The sequence below is a fragment of the Lipotes vexillifer genome, unplaced genomic scaffold (genome assembly GCF_000442215.2).
Source record: "Lipotes vexillifer unplaced genomic scaffold, Lipotes_vexillifer_v1.1 scaffold1093, whole genome shotgun sequence".
In the NCBI taxonomy this organism is placed as follows: domain Eukaryota; kingdom Metazoa; phylum Chordata; class Mammalia; order Artiodactyla; family Lipotidae; genus Lipotes; species Lipotes vexillifer.
Window position 1 is genome coordinate 997,852 of NW_006774793.1, and position 6,988 is coordinate 1,004,839.

Here is a 6,988-nt window from a genome sequence, read left to right on the forward strand (position 1 = left end):
GGGATTTGAGGTGGCTGGGGCCTTATTATCACAATGCTGTAATGAGCCTCAGGAGAAGCTCCACAACTTCACTCCAGAGAGGGGAAAGTTTCCCTCAGTGAATCAATACTTGGGGCTCCAAGTTTCAAAATTCCACAGAAACCGGGAAACCATCCACATACATCTATGTACTAGATGTACATGGAGTCATAAAGTCTCCCAAAAATGACTTACACCAAGGCCTTGGTAGGGATGTTACTCCTGAATGTAGATGAAGGTTAATACAGCAGGACCCCTGGGGCTGCCCGTGGTGGAGCTAAATGAATCTCATCACTCACAGTTACACCTATAGCTCAAAAGGAAAGGACAGGAGGACAGATCCCAAGGCCATCGCCACAGGGTGGTTCACTTGCTCCCTCACCCACAGAACCCAATAGCAAGGGTCAGAGTCCTCTCATCTGAGAATGTAATGGTTTTGATGAAGCTAGAAAGGCAAGAAGCTCCTAAGAGCCTGGAAACCCCCTCCAGCTGGGTAACCAGGAAAATCCAAGAGTATATGCTTCTCAGCCCTGAGGTAACTTGGGGTCTGTTTAAGGTAGCTGAGTGGTTGGGAAATGAAGAGCATGGGGTTTGTCAAAGATGATGCAACACAACCAGGGTAAATAACAATAGTGAACATTTACTGAACATTTATTATGTGTGTTCCAAACATGTTATCCTGACTCCTCCAAGCAGACCCTATGAGCTAGGTGCTGTAATCCTGAAACCCACTCCACCGAGGAGGGGACTGAGGCACAGAGACCAACAAGGCACTTGCTTCCAAAGTTACATAGCTAGTTAATGGAAGAGTCAGGATTTAAAACAAGGTCAGAATCCAGAACCCGTCCCCCTAGATGTTACCATGCGTGGCACTCTGGAAACGATCCTGTAGCCCGAATAGTCTCAGTATGGCTCTGGATATAGTGGGCACCAACTATCTTCTGGGTGAATGACATTTTGCTTTTCCTTTTGGCTGTGCCTCACAGCACCAACCAAGGGACCGACCAAGGGTCGAAACCGTGACCCCTGCAGTGGAAGCACAGAGTCTTAACCACTGGACCGCCAGGGAAGTCCTGTGAATGACTTTTTACTGTCAGGGAAATTTGCTTGACCAATGCCATAAGGATTGTTTCTCTTGGAAAATCCCATACTTTTGTTAAGTGCCTGGTTGGTATGAACTCTTCATTCCCAGAAGAGTAAAGAGCTGGGCTCTGTGAACTCCAGGGCCCCTCCCTGGCTTGTACTCAGAGTTCTGATGGAACTGCTCTGGGTGAGATACAAGGCAGAGGCTAGTCCACAGAGGGAATCTGTGGAGCTCAGCAGGTCTACTGTGGGCAGAACCTGATCTACACCCTTGCTGTTTTCAGGACACTGGACACTGTCCTGGCTAACCCTATACAGTTACGTGAGTTGCAGCTGCCCCTGGGTCTGTTTGAGAAACAATTCAACTGTCTTCTCTCTCCAACCAAAGGGATAGCCACCTCACCTCCACCATGTGACACAGAGAGCATCTATGGAGCTCTTAAAGACAAGCAAGGGGAAGCAGCTGCATGGTCTCCTACAGAAGGCCATTCCCTCTACTACCCAATCTAAGTATTTCCTGTCACACACCAGAGCATTTCCACTCTCCATGAGGAAAAACAACAGAGGGTAACAACTGTCTGCTTATAATTCAAACAGCCACTGTGTCCCTTCCAATGGCCAACTCCCTCTCTTCTTTGATCATTTCTGAAGCATTCTTAGATGTCTCTTATAATTATATAAATAGATCTGATTTTTTCCAGCTTTTTATTATGAAAATGTTCAAATACACAGGAAAGCATAAAAAAAATAGTACAATGAGCACCCCAAACCCACCATCTGATGCAAATTTTTAACTCTTAGTGAGCATCTATGCTTCTATGGATAGATGACATTTCTAAAGACAGGAAAAAGTTTCAAATATTCACAAGAAACCTAATTAATGACTATACTCAAGGTGAAATATTAAAATAATTCATTCATAAAATAATAACATTGAAATCAGAAATATATAAGTTTGATATTCACTAATTTGATCTTGGTTAAAAATTATAACAGAAGGGCTTCTCAGGTGGCGCAGTGGTTGAGAGTCCGCCTGCCAATGCAGGGGACACGGGTTCATGCCCCGGTCCGGGAAGATCCCACAGGCCGCAGAGCAGCTGGGCCCGTGAGCCATGGCCGCTGAGCCTGCGCGTCCGGAGCCTGTGCTCCGCAACAGGAGAGGCCACAACAGTGAGAGGCCTGCATACAGCAAAAAAAAAAAAAAAAAATTATAACAGAAGACAAAAGCTATAAGCCTTAGTTAACAATGTAACAAACTGCCTTGAAGGAAAGGGAGAACACTGACAAAGAGGCTTTAAGAAAAAAGAATAAAAACCATATGATCATCTCAATAGATGCAGAAAAAGCTTTTGACAAAATTCAACACCCATTTATGATAAAAACTCTCCAGAAAGTAGGCATAGAGGGAACCTAGCTCAACATAATAAGCCATATATGACAAACCCACAGCCAACATCATTCTCAATGGTGAAACACTGAAGGCATTTCCTCTAAGATCAGGAACAGGACAAGGATATCCACTCTTGCCACTATTATCCCACATAGTATTGGAAGTCCTAGCCAAAGCAATCAGAGAAGAAAAAGAAATAAAAGGAATACAAATTGGAAAAGAAGAAGTAAAACAGTCACTGTTTGCCAGTGACATGATTCTATACATAGAAAATCCTAAAGATGTCACCAGAAAACTGCTAGAACTAATCAATGAATTTGGTAAGGTTGCAGGATACAAAACTAATGCACAGAAATCTCTTGCATTCCTATACACTAACAATGAAAGATCAGAAAATTAAGGAAACAATTCCATTTACCAACACAACAAAAAGAATAAAATACCTAGGAATAAACCTACCTAAGAAGGCAAAAGACCTGTACTCAGGTCTGATGAAAGAAATCAGAGGTAACATGAACAGATGGAGAAATAAACCATGCTCCTGGATTGGAAGAATCAATATTGTGAAAATGACTATACTACCAAAGCAATCTACAGGTTCAATGTAATCCCTATCAAATTACCAATGGCATTTTTCACAGAACTAGAACAAGAAATTTTACAATTTGTATGGAAACACAAAAGACCCCGAATAGCCAAAGCAATCTTAAGAAAGAAAAACAGCTGGAGAAATCAGGCTCCCTGACTTCAGACTATACTACAAAGCTACAGTAATCAAGACAGTATGGTACTGGCACAAAAAAAGAAATATAGATCAATGGAACAGGATAGAAAGCCCAGAGATAAACCCACGCACATATGGTCACCTTATCTTTGACAAAGGAGGCAAGAATATACAATGGAGAAAAGACAGCCTCTTCAATAAGTGGTGCTGGGTAAACTGGACAGCTACATGTAAAAGAATGAAATTAGAACACACCCTAATACCATACACAAAAATAAACTCAAAATGGATTAAAGACCTAAATGTAAGGCTAGACACTATAAAACTCTTAGAGGAAAACATAGGCAGAACACTCTATGACATAAGTCACAGAAAGGTCCTTTTTGACCCACGTCCTAGAGTAAGGGAAATAAAAATAAACAAATGGGACCTAATGAAACTTAAAAGCTTTTGCACAGCAAAGGAAACCATAAACAAGACGAAAAGACAACCCTCAGAATGGGAGAAAATATTTGCAAATGAAGAAATTGCCAAAGGATTAATCTCCAAAATATACCAAGCAGCTCATGCAGCTCAATATCAAAAATACAAACAACCCAATCCAAAAATGGGCAGAAGACCTAGATAGACATTTCTCCAAAGAAGACATACAGATGGCCAACAAATACATGAAAAGATGCTCAACATCACTAATCATTAGAGAAATGCAAATCAAAACCACAATGAGGCATCACCTCACACCAGTCAGAATGGCCATCATCAAAAAATCTACAAACAGGGGCTTCCCTGGTGGCGCAGTGGTTGAGAGTCTGCCTGCCGATGCAGGGGACACGAGTTCATGCCCCGGTCTGGGAATCCCACATGCCGCAGAGCGGCTGGGCCCGTGAGCCATGGCTGCTGAGCCTGTGCGCCCGGAGCCTGTGCTCCGCAACGGGAGAGGCCACAACAGTGAGAGGCCCACGTACCACAAAAAAAAAAAAAAAAAAAAAAAAAAATCTACAAACAATAAATGCTGGAGAGGATGTGGAGAAATGGGAACCCTCCTGCACTGCTGGTGGGAATGTAAACTGATACAGCCACTGTGGAGAACAGTGTGGAGGTTCCTTAAAAAACTAAAAATAGAACTACCAGACCTAGCAATCCCACTACTGGGCATATACCTTGAGAAAACCATAATTCAAAAAGATACGTGTACCACAATATTCACTGCAGCACCATTTACAATAGCCAGGTTATGGAGGCAACCTAAATGTCCATCAACAGATGAATGGATAGAGAAGATGTGGCACATATATACAATGGAATATTACTCAGCCATAAAAAGGAATGAAACTGAGTTATTTGTAGTGAGGTGTATAGACCTAGAATCTGTCATACAGAGTGAAGTAAGTCAGAAAGAGAAAAACAAAAACGTATGTAACTCATATATATGGAATTTTAAAAAGCAGTACTGATGAACCTAGTGTCAGGGCAGGAATAAAGACGCAGATGTAGAGAAAGGACTTGAGGGCACAGAGTGGGAGGGGAAGCTGAAGTGAGAGAGTAGCATTAATGTATATACACCACCAAATGTAAAATGGATGGCTAGTGGGAAGCTGCTGCATAGCACAGTGAGATCAGCTCGGTGCTTTGTGATGACGTAGAGGGATGGTATAGGGAGGGTGGGAGGGAGGTTCAAGAGGGGATATGGGGATATATGTATACATATAGCTGATTCACTTTGTTATACATCAGAAACTAATACAATATTGTAAAGCATTTATACTCCAATAAAGATGTGGGAAAAAAAAGAAAACAGAGTCATAAACCAACCATTGAGTCTTGTTAGATAGATAAGAAGACAGCAAAAATATTTACGTATCACTTACTCGAAAATTTAGTGAAATCTACATTTCTTTTTCCTGGATCTTGTGCTTACAGAATTGAGCATTTGTCTGAATCAGTCAACTAAAAAGACCAAGGAGCATTCCCACATTATTGAAAGAGTTTTTAAAAAATACTTCCATGGGGACTTCCCTGGTGGCACAGTGGTTAAGAATCCACCTGCCAATGCAGGGGACATGGGTTCAAGCCCTGGTCCGGGAAGATCCCACATGCCGCGAAGCAACTAAGCCCACGTGTCACAACTACCGAGCCTACGTTCTAAAGCCCGAGAGCCACAACTACTGAGCCCACATGCCACAACTACTGAAGCCCTCGTGCCTAGAGCCCGTGATCTGCAACAAGAGAAGCCACCGCAATGAGAAGCCCGAGCACCACAACAAAAAGTAGCCCCCACTCGCTGCAACTAGAGAAAGCCCACGCGTAGCAACAAATACCCAACACAGCCAAAAATTAATTAATTAATTTAAAAAAAAAACTTCCATGGATAGTTGTATTGTAACACTGAAATGAAAAATATTTGTTACAGGATACCATATGTTTAAAATGTTTATTTTCAGAAGACTGTGTTAATGTAAAGTTGTAAACTATTTTCATGAGAGGCTGATTTATTTACCACTATTTACCACTATTATTATTTACCACTATTATTATTTACCACTAATTCCTTGCATATGGAATTATATAGCTAAATAAATGCTCAGGAGAAAACTCATAGCCTAAAATGCTTATAAACAAGAAAGAATAAAAATTAATGACTTGAGTATGCAAAACAATAAATTAGGAAGAAAAATTAAGAGGAAGGAATTAATATAGAGAAAAGCACAAAGTAATAAATTTTTATAACTAAAAACAGCAAATACAAGAACTGATTTTTGAAAATCAACTAAACAGATTAACTATTAGTGAGCCTAACATTTTTTAAAAGGAGAAAGCACAAACACACCAAATAGGAAAGGAAGAAATAACCAGATACAGCAGAAATATACATATATGTATATATATAATAAAGACATAATATATATATATATGGTTTTGCTCACATATATCCAAATACATTGGAAAACTTGTATGAAATGGATCAAAACTGACCCCAGAAAAGATGGGAAATCTAAATGTACAGAAGTAGAATAGAATAAAGAAAGTTGTCAGAGTTACCCTCTACATACTCCCTGCCAAAAATCGCCATATGCAGATAATTTCACAGAACTAAGCACAGAAAATAAGGAAAATTTTATAATTATTATCATAAAGCAAGCATTATATGAATAGGAAAACAGCAAAACTAGTACAAAAAAAGGAAAACTACCCACTTATGAGTATCAATGCAAAAATCACAAAATAGGCACAATAAGAATTCAGTAAAGCATTAAAAAAATAAGATACCATAACCAAGTGGGATTTTTCAAGGAATGCAAGACAATTCGATATTAGGAAATCTATAAATATAGTTCATCATACAAATATAAAAGAAGAGAAACATCTTATAATCATTTCCATGGATGTTGAAAAAATTTTTTATAAAAACCAACTTACATTCTTAATTTTTTTTAACTTAGAAAGTTCTTAATAAAATTGGAAAAGATGAATACCTTCATAACATTACATATCTGTAATCTCCAAAGTCAGCATTATTTTCAGTTGGGAAAGACTAGAAACTTTCCATTAAAGTTAGAAAAACCGCAAAATGTTCACCATTGCCTACAATATGTGGTGCAAATATTCAAGAGAAATCAGGATGAAATGAGCAAAGAGGAGATGAAAACTGTACAATTTTTAACTGGAAACTTCCAGAAAATTATCTCAGGCAATAAATAAATTGAGTAAGATGGCTCAGTACACAGATAATATACAAAAATAAAAATATATATATATACAAAAATCAATAGCTT